This window comes from Macaca fascicularis, chromosome 14, assembly GCF_037993035.2.
Source record: "Macaca fascicularis isolate 582-1 chromosome 14, T2T-MFA8v1.1".
In the NCBI taxonomy this organism is placed as follows: domain Eukaryota; kingdom Metazoa; phylum Chordata; class Mammalia; order Primates; family Cercopithecidae; genus Macaca; species Macaca fascicularis.
Window position 1 is genome coordinate 123,109,789 of NC_088388.1, and position 14,793 is coordinate 123,124,581.

Here is a 14,793-nt window from a genome sequence, read left to right on the forward strand (position 1 = left end):
CTTTTTATAAGTTTCTGAAGTTTTTTGACCACTCGTTTCATGTAGTCCTTCACTCTGAAGTTTTATCCCACACATATGCAGATCAAGTTTTATCCCACACATATGCAGATCAAGAAATAGACGTTCCTCTGCAGATCTCTGATTTTCTATGTATAGCTCCCCCACTCTTGGGTATTCTGCCCTGCATCATCTAGCCACATACATCTTTCCAAATACTGACTTCTGATTTTTCAACTTAGAAATTGCTGATCTCTTTCTTTTGACCACTCTAGATTGTGGCATGAAAAATACCTATAGGCAAGAAAACCAAGACAATCATCACAGGGCTCATGTTTTGTTTTGTTTTGTTTTTTCCTTTCCCTTTTTTCAGAAATCAGTTTGACATTGTCTGTTGTCAAACATCAGAAAAGTTTCGTTTCATTTATTTTGCCTGATTGTCTAGTTGTTTATGGCTCAAAGACAATTTCAATAGGAGTTTATCTTTCATGGATGGCAGTGGAAATTCACTCACTAAATTTTAACTATGCTGAATCGCTATGTTGAAAAATTATTCAAATTCAAAAAATATTATTTTCACTCACATGGAATTTTTTTTGCTCATCCATAAGGTAAATCATAAAATCTAAGCATCAAAATAGCTTAATGTAATTTCATCTAATGACCCTTCTTGTTTATAATGTAGGAATCTTTAGCCAATGTCAGGCAATTGACCTTCAAGGAACTTACATTCACCACTGTATAAATTATTCAACACAATCTACCAAACTAACTACCTCTAGCAAATAACTTATGAGAAAAAAAACCATCTGCTTTTATAAATTATGTTTTCTTATGTTTTTACTCATTAGATAGAAAGGAGAAATGAAAAAAAAATTATCATAAGAAGATGCTCCAGTGACAGCAGTTGTTTCTCGAGATCAACTGTGAACTGCCATTTTTACTTAGATGTACCAAGATCTCGGCATCTACACATGATTACCATCAACTGAATGTCTTCTCTGCATTGATGATGTTTGCTCTAAAAATGGGCTAACTATAAATAGCATTTTGAAATCAATAGAATAGAAACAGAGAAATGGTAAAGCATAAGAGATCTTGATATTATTCTATAGAACACATTTGCTGTGAAGAGAGAAAGTGGCTAAGGATTCTGATCACTAAGAATCCCAGGATTTAAGAACATGCAGAGAGAGGCATCAGGGAAAATGCCCACTTTCCTCTCATATCATTTTGTTCTTGGTTAGTGAGCTGCATTATATGCTTTTTCTAGTTCTACCTACTCCTAATCCTGATTCAATCTTTTTCTGAATCCTCCGGTCACAGTAGACAGCAAACAATCTCAGATCTTTCTTCAGTGCTTTATTTTACTGAAGAGAAACTGTATTCCAGGCCTAATTTACCCAGTTCTTCAAGGTACAAATTAATTCTAGTTCAGTATACACAAAACTGTCAAATAACATAATCTTTACTTTCTTCTGTGGTTGAACTTCTCTGCCTACCCAGAGACACAGAGTTCAATGCCCAGAAAATGCCACAAATAATTAAGACAGAATTCCTATAGGTTGGAACCTGATACAATTATTTTTAAGGTTCCCTAGGTGATCATAATGTATAGCTAGAATTAAGGATAACTACCCTAGGACCTCAGGTTCAATGAAAAATTTGAACAAATTCCAGATGTCTAATGAAAACTCATACTTGTACAGCAACTGAATATCTGGAAAACATTTCCATGTATATTATTGATTTTTATTTTTAAAACAGTCTTGAGAATTGATATTATAACTCTGTTTTTTGGAAATAAGACTTAACTTGTGATCATTGTCCCATGCTACTAGGATTTGAGATGAGATGAGCTCATGTTTTCATTTTGGGGGTAATATTTTGGAACTACATAGATGACAAGGGAAATACCATCTCTAGGACAAAATACGTCTTTAATTCCAAGAAATAAGATATACTAGTAGTGGCCTCTAAGGTAATTAAGGAAGATAAGGTTAGTAAAACTCCAGATGGAGTTTTTTCCCACCTTCATGATCTCCAAAACACTCCAAAATTGCCTGAATCCTAGAAAATATTAGAAGGAGTGAGGAGATAAACAGTAAGGAAAGAATTCAAGATAACACACTCAGGGGCAGATGCTTATATCTAGCCTAACTAGAAAGGCTCATACATAGCCTTCCTTAGTCTCTTCTCTCCCATCCCTGCAGACCTCCCACCCAGGGGAGGAGTGAGTTGCTTGACTACAGAAAATCACTCCACACTTTGGGAGGCTGAGGCAGGTGGAACACTTGAGGCCAGGAGTTCGAGACCAGTCTGGCCAATATGGTGAAACCCCATGTCTACTAAAAATACAAAAATTAGCCAGGCATGGTGACACATGCCTGTAATCCTAGCTAACTGGGAGACTGAGATGGGAGAATTGCTTGAACCCATGAGGCGGAGATTGCAGTGAGCCAGGATCACGTCACTGCACTCAAGCCTGGGTGACAGAGTGAGACTCTGTCTCGAAGAAAATAAAAGAAAAAAAAAAATCACTCTACAGTGACAGAGTTCATTCTCAGGGAATTAACAAAGCAACCAGACTTTCAACTTCCTCTCTTTTTCCTCTTCCTCAGGATCTGCTTGGTCACCATGGTGGGGAACCTGGGCATGATCTCCTGATTTGGCTGAACTCTCAGCTTTACACTCCCACTACTACTTTTTCAGCAATCTGTCACTCATGGATCTCTGCTACTCCTCTGTCATTACCCCTAAAATGCTGGTGACCTTTGTGTCAGAGAAAAACATCATCTCCTATGTAGCGAGGGGCATCAGGGAAAATGCTTTCCCTCTCAAATCATGTTGCTCTTGCATTATATGCTTTTTTCTAGTTCCAAACCCATTTTATGAAGCTACTATTACCCTAATACCGAAGCCAGACAAAGACACTATAAGGAAAAATAAAAAAGTATAGACCAATCTCTGATGAAAATAGATGAAAACATCCTCAACAAAACACTAGCAAACTAAATTCAACAGTGCATTTAAAGGATCATATACCATTATCAAGTGGGATTTATCCCAGGGATGCAAGAATGGTTCAGTATAAACAATCAATGAATATAACACATCATATTAAAAGAATGAAGGATTTTTAAAAATCACATAATCAGCTGGGTGTGGTGGCTCATGCTTGTAATCCCAACACTTTGGGAGGCCGAGGCAGGAAGACCACTTGAGGTCAGAAGTTCAAGACCAGCCAGGGCAACGTGGTGAAACCCCATCTCTACTAAAAATACAAAAATTAGCCGAGTTTGGTGGCACATGCCTGTAATCCCAGTTACTTGGGAGGCTGCAGCAGGAGAATCGTTTGAACACAGGAGACTGAAGTTACAGTGAGCTGAGATTGCACCACTGCACTCCAGCCTGGGTGGCACTCCATCTCAAAAAAAAAAAAAAAAAAAAAAAAAAAAAAAAACCAATCACATAATCATCTCAATGGATCCAAAAAAATCATTCAACAAAATTCAACACTTTTTCATAACAAAAACACCCAATAAACTAAGTACAGAAGGAATGTATCTCAACATAATAAAACCATATATGGCAAGCCCACAGGAAACATCATAATGGTAAAAAATGGAAAGGTTTCTCCTTAAGGTCTGGTACAAGGCAAGAATGCCCACCCTCACCATTTCTATTCACCATGGTATTGGAAGTGCTAACTTGAGCAATTAGGCAGCAAAAGGAAGTAAACGTCATCCAAATCAGAAAGTAATAAAATTATCTTAGTTTGCAGATGATACAATCTTATATTTAGAAAACCCTAAAAACTCCACACATAAAACAACTGTTAGAGCTAATAAACAAATTTAGTAAAGTTGCAGGATACAAAATCAACAAACAAAAGCATTAGCATTTCTATACACTAACAGTGGCCTATGTAAAAAGGAAATTAAGAAAGCAATCCCACTAACAATAGTATCAAAAATAATAAAATACTTAGGAATAAACTTAACTGAGAAAGTGAAAAACTTACACACTGAAAACTAAAATATTGATAAATGAAGTTAAAGAAGACACAAATAAATGGATAGACATCTATGTTTATGGATTGGAAATTTTAATAGTGTTAAAGTGTCCATACTACCCAAAGTGATCTACAAATTCAATGCAATCTCTACCAAAATCCCAGTGGGATTTTTTTTGTAGACGTGGAAAAAAATCCTGAAATTCATATGGAACCGAAAGAAAAACAGAATCACACTGGAGGCATTACATGTCTTGATTTCAAAATATATTACAAAGCTACAGTAATCAAAATAGTATGGTACTGGCATAAAAACAGACGCACAGACCAATGGAATAGAATAAAGATCCCAGAAATAAATCCATGCATATACAATCAACTGATTTTCAAGAAGTATGCCAAGAGTACACAATAGGAAAGGATAATCTCTTCAACAAATCTTGTTAGGAAAACTGCATATCAACATGCAAAAGAATCAAACTGGACCTCTATCTTACATCATACACAAAAGTCAACTCCAAGCGATGAAAGGCAAACATAAGACCTAAAACTGTAAAACTCCTTGAGAAAAACATGGAGGAAAAGATTTTTAACATTGGTCTTGACTATGATTTCTTGGATATAACACCAAAAGCATAGGCAACAAAAGCAAAAATAGACAAGTGGGACTACATCAAACTAAAAAGTTTCTGCACAACGAAAGAAACAATCAACAGAATGACAAAGTAATACATGGAATATATTTGCAAACCATGTATCAGATGAGAGGCTAATATTCAAAATGTATAAGAAACTTCTACAACTCAATAGCAAAATAAATACAAAAATAATCCAATTAAAAATGGGCAAAGGACTTGAAGAGATATTTTTTCAAGGACATACAAATTGCCAGCAGGTATATGAAATGATATTTAACATCACTAATCATCAAAGAAATGTAAGTCAAAGCTATAATGAGAAACCACTGTCTACCTGTTAGGATAGTTATTATTTTAAAAATATATATATATATATAGCAACTGTTGGTGAGGATGTGGAGTAATTTGTACACAGTTGATAGGCACATAAAATGGGATAGCCACTGTGGAAAACAGTATGGGGATTCCTCAAAAAATAAAAAATAAAACTACATATAATCCAGCAATCCCACTTCTGGGGATATATCTAAAAATGTTGAAATCAAGATTTTTTTTTTTTTTTTGAGACTGAGTTTCACTCTTATTGCCCAGGCTAGAGTGCAATGGTATGATCTTGGCTCACTGCAACCTCTGCCTCCTGGGTCCAAGCGATTCTCCTGTTTCAGCCTCCTGAGTAGCTGGGATTATAGGCATGCACCACCACGTCCAGCTAATTATTGTATTTTTAGTAGAGATGGTGTTTCACCATGTTGGCCAGGCTGGTCTCAAACTCCTGACCTCAGGTGATCCACCCGCCTCGGCCTCCCAAAGTGCTGGGATTACAGGCATGAGCCACTGCACCCAGCTGACGTTAGGATCTTGAAGAGATGTCTGCACTCCCATGTTCATTGCAGCATTATTCACAATAGCCAAGATATGGAAACAACCAAATGTACATCAACAGATGAACAGATAAAGAAAATTCATCAATGGGAATATTATTCAGTCTTAAAGAAAGAAATCCTGTCCTATGCTACACCATGGATGAAACTTGGGACATTATGCTAAGTGAAATAAGAGAGTTACAAAAAGACAAATACTGTATGTTTCCATTTACATGAGATATTTAAAATGTTCAAATTCGTAGAAACAGAAAGTAGAATGGTTACCAGGGGCTGGGGGTGTGTGGGAAAGTGGGAGTTGTTGTGTAAGGGTATACAGTCTCAGAGCTGCAATATGAAAAGTTTCTGGAGCTCTGTCACACAACAATGTGAATATACTTAATGCTACTGAACTGTACACATAAAATGGTCAAAATGGTATATTTTCCATTCTGTTTTTACAATTAAAAATTTAAAAATTAAAAATAAATCTAATAAAGTATTATAAAATATGTTTCTACCTCTTGCTTTGACAAGCTACCTTTATAGTCCTGCAAAGCCAGATTCAAATTAGAGTCCTGAGAATCTTCAAAGTTCTATGTCAGAAGGTGGCCAGGGAAAGCTGCCCTGGCTCCCAGGTGCCTGCTCATGGCCCAAAGCTTCCCTCCTCCACTTCCCACTGCCAGCTGGGTGAGGGTTAGTGTTGGGTTATGGTTAGGGTTAGAGCCGGGAAAGAAGCTTACGCAGGCCCTGGAAGATGAGGAATCTAGCCCCAAACTAGAATCTATGTGTGATCTTTCAGGCCTGACTATAGCAATTACCAAGACACACAAGCAATGTCTTTGTGTGGCAGGCCTCGCGAGGAAAATCTGCCCTCCCCTTACCAAACTTGGTGCATAGCCAATGCATTGCAGCCTCTAAGAGAGTTGCCATCAAGGACGCACACCCTTCCCCGGCCCCTCCCACCCTGGCCCCCAACCTTGTGTATGTCTGCATTCCTACCCTAGATGCTTCCATTCAGAGACCTCCTCGATGGAGGGAGTGAGGGAAGGGGAACCTTTGCTGAAACATTGCTCTAGGGTGTCTGCCACAGAAGAGACTTGAAGACACCTTTCTTTAGTACTCAGACTTTTCCACACAGAGAACATCCCCTCTCACAGACCCCAATCCTTTCCCCACTCCCACCCCATCTGGGCTGATCCACCTGACCCTTCCCAGTGCTGTGCGGTTCTGCAGGGGGAGAGGGCACCACCTTCTTTCTCTTTTTGCCTCTTGCTTACACTATAAGTAAGCGAATAAAGGCTTCCTTGTCACTTTCAGTTTGTGTCTGTCTTAGACATGGGAGCACAGGCTCCAGCTAGATGCTTTCCCTTTGGTTCTGCAGACTAATTTGGAAGATGTGGTCAGTGGATGGCCAGAGCAGAGCCCAGGAAAAGAGGCCCTCTCAGCAAGGCTAAGAAGGTCCACAGATGCACTCTCTTACCGCTAGTATTTGACATATCACTGTTTCTCTACCTCTCCTCCTACCTCCAAACTAGCTAAGCCCACAATTGAAATAAAAAGTAACATTTGTCCTTCACACTACAATTTATAAAGCACATTAACACTCAATATCAATTAATCTTACATTCTTATGATCTCATAACATTATCCCATTTTACAGATAAGAACACAGGTTAAGCAACTTGCCCAAAGGCGCAAGTGAGAAATTGACATCCCGACCCCATATCTTTTAACTATAGATTTCAAAATTCATACTTTTTTAAACTATAGCTTTCAAAGATTCAGGCTTTTTAAACTATAAATTTCAAAATTCATGCGAAATTCTACTACTCAGCCTTGCCATGCATCTCCCAGCTTTGCAGGAGGATCTAATCTGGTCTTTAAAAAGCTTCAAAAAGTTTGGGGCGGAGGATTTTATCACTAAATGCAGAGAGGGTATAAAAAAAAACTGTCAGAGCTCAGATCTAAAACCATTATGGCAGAAAGAATAAAACACAAGGCCAGCAATCTCTGGCAAGGTCTTAATGCTCCATTCTCATCCCAAAACACAAAATGGGGGTCTTTAATGCACTTAAACAAATGCTAACCAAATTCCACACCAGCTACTTGGAGGACATGTTCTCAAGCCCTCAATCTTCATACCACCCCAATGAAAATACTTCATTAATGAAAGGACAATAGAAAGCCACTGGGCTCTATCTGTTCCAAGATGCAGCTTGCAGCAGCCCCGGATAAAGTCTGACCCTCCTCCAGAAAAGATCCACTCAAGTTATTCCTCTCTCTAATTATCAGGATGCTTGGACAAGCGCCTAGCATTTTATATAGAGAATCATCTCTGCTCCCAGCACAAATAAATACAAGAGTGCAGCTGCAGACACTGTCTGCTCAGAGCCAGCTTCCTGCAGTTAGCATGTTGTCACCCTATCCTAGGATCCCATCTAGCCACCTCTGCACCCCAAGCTCAGCAGGACCATGTCATTTACTCACACAGCTACAGAGGACCTGCTGTCAGATGCCCTGTTGCCTCACTAGTGACCCTGCCTCAAGGGACTAGGCTTGGATTCACCTCCCCCGACCACACAACCCAACCAAATGGTCAAGTTTATAGCTATATCCCCCATCACCACCACCAAATGGTCGTTTGTAGCTGCAACCTTCCCCTGTTGAAGTCCCTGACATTTGTCCCGGAATTATCTGGTGAATTGTCTCAGAGCAGCAAAGCATGTCGCCACCTTCTACTACTCTATCCATAGGTTTTGGAGCAACACAGCTCCAAGTAAGGCTCCCTCAGTGACTAGATTTCTTAATCTTGGGCTGGGTTGAGTTACCCAACAGGCAGATCAACTGTATGCTTTGGACACCAGCACAGCGAGTGACTTTGAAAAGCATTTCTAAAATTGTATAATGAAAACAGCAACCACAGCGAAACCCTAAAGAGAAACTGCTTTAATTTCTGCAAATATGTAAAGTTGAATTAAAACTTTTTAATTTTGAATTTCCAGTGGGTGGCCTCTAAAGGTCTGAATCAGGTCATGCTTTAGCAAGTTATGTATCCTCTCCAAGACCTCTTTATCCTCACCTCCCAGGAGACTGATTGCATCACCTAAGTGACAAAATGCCTGCCACTTGATAGGTGGTAAGTAATCGTCACTTCCTTTCTCTTCTTTCTCTACTTCCCTGTGTTTCTCTCTACAAACTCAAGACACACAAATATAAGCAAACACACATATCTGTCTTTTTAGGTTCCAACTCAGCAACTCCACAACCCCTATATTCTGAGTCAGAATATCTGGCTGAACTGAACTCCACAACCCCTATATTCTGAGTCAGAATATCTGGCTGAACTGGGGCAAACAGCAGGTGCTGTCCCCTGTCACACTCTGTACTACTGTGGCCCAGCAGGTACCAACCCAGAAAACAGGAGCATGGCAGGAGGCAGGGGAAGAAAACTGGAAGAGTAGAAAAATAGATAAAGAAGTGGCCTCTAAGGACTCCTAGATGGTGGCTCTCCAAGTCCTCCTCCTCCTCCTCTGTGCTAGCTCGGGGTTAAAGCCACATTGCTGTCCCAGCATCTACTCTTGCAACATCCGCTCCAAGCAGGCTGCCTACGCAGACAGCTCCTGTCGGTTCGCCTTGGCCACTGCAACCAAGATGAGCCAGGCTGACAAAACACGGCACCCTCTGACTTCCCACATTACAGCACATAGAGGGCACCTCACTGAGCAAAGTGAAAGAGCAACTACCACCTAACATTCATTAATCTGTAAAACAGATATTTCTTTAATCTGGGTAAAACTGTCATAGGAGAGATGACTGGGCCTAGTGACCCAAACTCTGTCCAAGAGTCTGTAAGCCAACTTCCAGCTCTAAATTTTAATTGATTTCTGACTTTATTTTAGGAAATGTGACTTTTTCCCCCATTATTTCTTCTCCCATGAGTTTCACCCAATACAAAGAAATACTCAAAGAAAGCATAAGACAGAAGGAATTATTTTGTGTTTATTAAAACAAAAAACAAGTCTATTTATTAATTTTCTGAATTGTTATTTCTAACCACTTAGCAGTTTGAATGTTCAGAAAAAAAAATGTCCTCCCTCTAAAACAGAGAAAAATGCTGAACGAAAATGTTAATAACAAACATACTAACCCACTAATTGGCTTAGCTGGTCTAAAAATAGAGAGATTTTAGAAGTAAAAAATAAAGACAGGATCACAGCATCTAACAGTATAGATAAGGCTGGAGCCATTGTTTCCCTTGGAAGTATCTGCCAGTCTTAGGAGGCCTGCAGCCTGGATTTTGTCCCATGAAGGGCGAGAGATAAAACCTGGAGCCCAGACAGAATGGATGTGGAATTAGAGGCACCTTACCTCCCCACCACCCGCATAAACCCACGCCCAAAGTACGTAAAGCCTGAGTGAATGAACCAGAAAAGAAGTGTGCCCTCAGGGAGATGGTGAGGGTGCAGGCTGGTCTTAACTTTGACTCTGGATGGAAAAGGAAAACAGAGAGAAAGGAAAAGCCTCTGCTCTAAGAATTCCTTACCACGCCAGCACACACATGTGCATAGACCTGGAATTTACATTACCTCTACATGACATGTAAAATCCCAAGCCAAACATCTATTAGAAAGAGGTCCTAGATGTCACTGTTTATAATTAATTAGAAGTGGGTTAAGTGCTCCAAAGGTAAGTTGAGGCTCCTATGGACTCATTACCTGGGGAAACTGAACTGACTTTCTAAGTTAAGGTACAGCCTCTCTGAAGAAGAGAAATTCAGATACCTGAAGGATAAGGAAGTGCAGTCACTATCTGGCTTCTCATTGCTTCTCTGCTATTTGGCTAAGATCAGGAGATATTTGGCTTCTCAGTATCAGAACCCTGCTCTCACTGGGGAATCGGCCCTTGTGTGAATCTTAGTTGAAATCTCCCCACTAGTATGACCAGACACTAGCTCCCAGACTCCTGGAATCCACAGCCCAACTACACCACCCCATTTCAGCTAATCAGATGCTCTGCGTAGGTCTTGGCTTCCAAAACAAATGTTACGAAGAAACCAGGGCCATACGGAGTTCACAAAAGCAAGACAAAGACAGTGTCTCCCAGCCACCAGCTGTGGAGGTGCATGTGATATTCCGCTGCCAGTGTGACAGAATTGGACTATCCCAAGACCATGTATGATTCTAGCCATTGGTAGAAAGGTTAAATACGGCCTACACTTACAAGGAAAACATTAAGAGGAAAAATACTCTTTGGGAAGCATTCAGAATGAGTCCTAGTAACTATCACTGCTCAAAATCAAGAAGAAAATGACAAAGGTTTCATTGCAGCAAGTTAGACAGTCTTGTTCCTCAAGATGTTGAACAGACAGTTCATCACTGGCCCCATCTTGCTGAAGGAGACTGTGTAATTTACACTAACCCATAGCTCCTGGAGATCTGAGGTAAATGAATGTTCCTAATCCAAAATTCCATAAATCCAGATTTATGGAATCTGGCTGAAGATTTGGACCACTAGGTTAATGAAAAATGATGAAAGGAATGAAAATGAAATATGAAAAATGATAACACAGCATAGTACAATGCTGGTTCTCATGAATACACATCCACCTGCTTCTGACATAGGTACTGATTCGGCATCCTTTAGCAGCCCTATGTTTACAAGTTAAGGCTCATGCAATTGTGATCACAAAGAGGATTTGGTCCCTGTCCCCTGAGGGACCACAACATCAGCAAATTCTATAACTTATGAACCATCTACAGAAATGAAACTTACGAAATAGACCTGCAGGGTCATGGCCTCATAGTGATCCAAGGCCAATGGGATAAATGTGGAGTAATCACTAACGACAAAGAAGCCAAAGAAAAAGGCTGAGTGTTTGATGTCACAAGGTGATGATGTTCTTTTCTGTCACAAAGCTTATCGTCATTTGGGGAGAAATGACAGAGGAATAGAAGAAACCTATGAAGGAAAAGCTAAAGATATAAAGGTACACGGAGGTGTGGCAGTGTTCACCCAGTTAGGGTGACCAAAACACAGAGTAGAGAGAGGGTTGAAGCTGTAACTCACCTGTCAACTTAGCAAAAATATATCTGAGAAAAGAATGACTAAACAACACATGGATCAAGGAAGAGGAAATCACAGGAAAAACTGAAAAATATTTTGAACAGAAAAATAGGAAAGACACAACAGGAATCTCTCCTGAGAAAATAATCAGAAATCTAGATAATTTTTTGTCGTCGTTGTTGTTGTTGTTGTTGTTGTTGTTGTTGTTGTTGTTTTAGATGGAGTTTCGCTCTGTCACCCAGGCTGTAGTGCAGTGGTGTGATCTTGGCTCACTGCAAGCTCCACCTCCTGGGTTCACACCATTCTCCTGCCTCAGCCTCCCGAGTAGCTGGGACTACAGGTGTCTGCCACCATGCCCGGCTAATTTTTTGTAGTTTTAGTAGAGACAGGTTTCACTGTGTTAGCCAGGATGGTCTCAATCTCCTGACCTTGTGATCTGCCCGCCTCAGCCTCACAAAGTGCTGGGATTACAGGCGTTAGCCACCGCACCTGGCCCTAGATAAAAATTTTAACACATTCTTTTAGTAGGAGATTGCTTAATTTTTTAAAAAATTTTAACACAAAAGTTATAGTTATAGTATTATTTACACCAATTAAATGTTGGGGAGACTGACACAAAGTTAATGTTTAGCAACAGGAAAAAGCTGAAATAAAATATGACATAGCTACATGATTAAGTCCATGGAAAATTACAATTCAAAAAAAATATTGATAAGGATTAAAGATCACATTATAATGATGAGTTAAACAACATTTTGTAACACAGCACATAGAGGATGAGCCTACTGGAAGAGACTTTCGTATTCCAGATGATATTCTCCTTTCCTGTTCTGTGAATGGTGGAGTAGACCAGTCAGCTATTGTTATATAACAACCAAACACAATCTCATTGGCATACAACAAGGAACATTTGTTTCTCACATGTCTACAAATTGATTGTGGTGGTTCATCTTGTCTGGGCTCAGCTGGGCTGCACTGCTTGCTCTGCACAGTGAACACTGCTCCTCGTGTGTTCATATTGAGAATTAGTTGGGAGAGGCAGCAATTACCCAGGAGGGACACTTCTCAAGGCAATGGCAGAAGCAAAAGAGGGCAAATACCATGCAAAGATATTCCAAGCTCCTGCCAACATCACATCTACTAATATCCTATTAGCCAAAATAGGTCACCTGGCCAAGCCAACAGTCACGAGCAAGGAAATATACCCTACCTCTATGAGACCATGGCAAGGGAATGGAACTATAATACTACTAGATGAATGATGAATTTTGACCAGTAACACAAACTACCACATTGAGATAGGTAATCATTTTCTTCATACATATTTCACATTCCCAACTTTCAACAATAATATACGAGTTGCTCCAAGAATCAGAAAAAGAAAAACCATGTGCCTCGTTAGTTAAAATAGATAAGCACGTAGAGAAATTTGTGATGGATTAAAAATACTTGCCATCCTGATATTCTTAACTAGCAGAGGCTCTGACCTCACCACAACATCAACCAAATAGTGATGGGGGTGGTGCAACCACAAGGTGAGGACAGAAGATCAGGGAACCAAAATGTTACCCTGTGGCTGCAGGGTTGGGGCCCACAGTGATGCATCCAGGGTTAAGGGTGAAGGGTCAAGGGTGCCTCTGTTCTTTCTCTCCTTCCTCAGCCGCATCCCTTCCCAGATCTCTTCTATGATTGGCTGCTCTTCTTTTTACCCCTGCCTTGTTCTCTTATCCCATCCTCTTCTAAGTTGTTTCCATTGGAAAATGCCTTTTTATACAACTTTAAAACAAGATAGGTGGATGAATAGATAGGCAGATAGATAGATTAGATAAATTAGATAGATAGATATGTACATACATAGATACATGCATAGATAGAAAGATACATAGATAGCTAGATATGCTTGAATATGAGAAGACTCACAAGAAATCAGCAACAACTGTTGTTTTTAGGAAGGAGATTTTAGGAATGGAATGACAAGATAAGAGGAAGACATGTTTTCTCTGTATAACCCTCATTTATATTGTTTAATGCTGTACTATATGCAAATATTAGTCAAAATATGTGACTTTTTTAACGATATTTAGAGTTCACTTTTTTCAAGACTAAGCAGAGTTCCAGAAAGATGAAGTGACTTGTCTCAGCTCATGGAAAAACTCAAGGAAGTGCTGATAATTACATAAAAGAATTATTGCAGGGTGATAACTAAAATGTAGTAAGTGCCTTGCATTTAATTCTTCAAAGACCCCACGAAGTCAGAAACATTATCTCACTTTCAAAAATAAAAAAATTAATATTTAGAGACCTTAAGTAATTTGCCCAAAGTCACACAATTACTAAGCAACTGAGCCAGGATACAAAACCAACTCCATCATGTGCCTCACGAATCGCTGTTTTCATCTGCTCCCTACCTCAAATAGCCTATTCACCTCACCCACCAGACGCCCACCCACAAGTCTCCTGAACTCACTTCTCTTTCCTATTCCATGCTGACTAAAGAAAAATCTTTCCCACCACACACACACACACACACACATACACACACACATACTCAGTCTTATGACTTCAAGCCCTTCATGTCATACCAAAGAACAAAACTACACCCTCATCTAAACTTCTCTTTTTCCTAAAGAAGAGAATATTCCCAAGGAAAAGCTCAGAAATCAAAGTGTCTCCCCAACACTTAACATATTAATCCTAATCCAAAGGAACCTCCCTTTGCTACTAATAAATTATTTAGATCAAAGTGTATTGATCTGATGTGTTATATAGCTGTCATTATATGTTGTGGGTTTACAACCCAGTCTTGGATGAATTATCTTTTACCACATATGCTTGTATGAGTGCTGTCTGCAGTACCTTAAAATTCAATGGAAATTGCCTCTTCTGATAATCAGCTACTTAGTGGTGTTTTAATAGCTACCTAGATTCTCAACATTGTTTACTGCACCTCTAAAACTTGCAGACCCTTGGTTGATTATCCTAAGCCACAGATTTCTCCATCACAGCTCAAACACCCAAACTAACCCTTGAAAAAGCTCTACATTCTGATTCTTTAAGTCTTCAAATGAATGTACGACTTTCTTCTCAGCATCTTTATAACCCTTAATCCTACGGAAGTCCTAATTCCCTAGACTGGGTTCCTAGGGTTCCACACAACCTCAATCTTAACTCAAGGTCACTCACGTACTACAAACTTAACACAATTCTCTTCTCATTT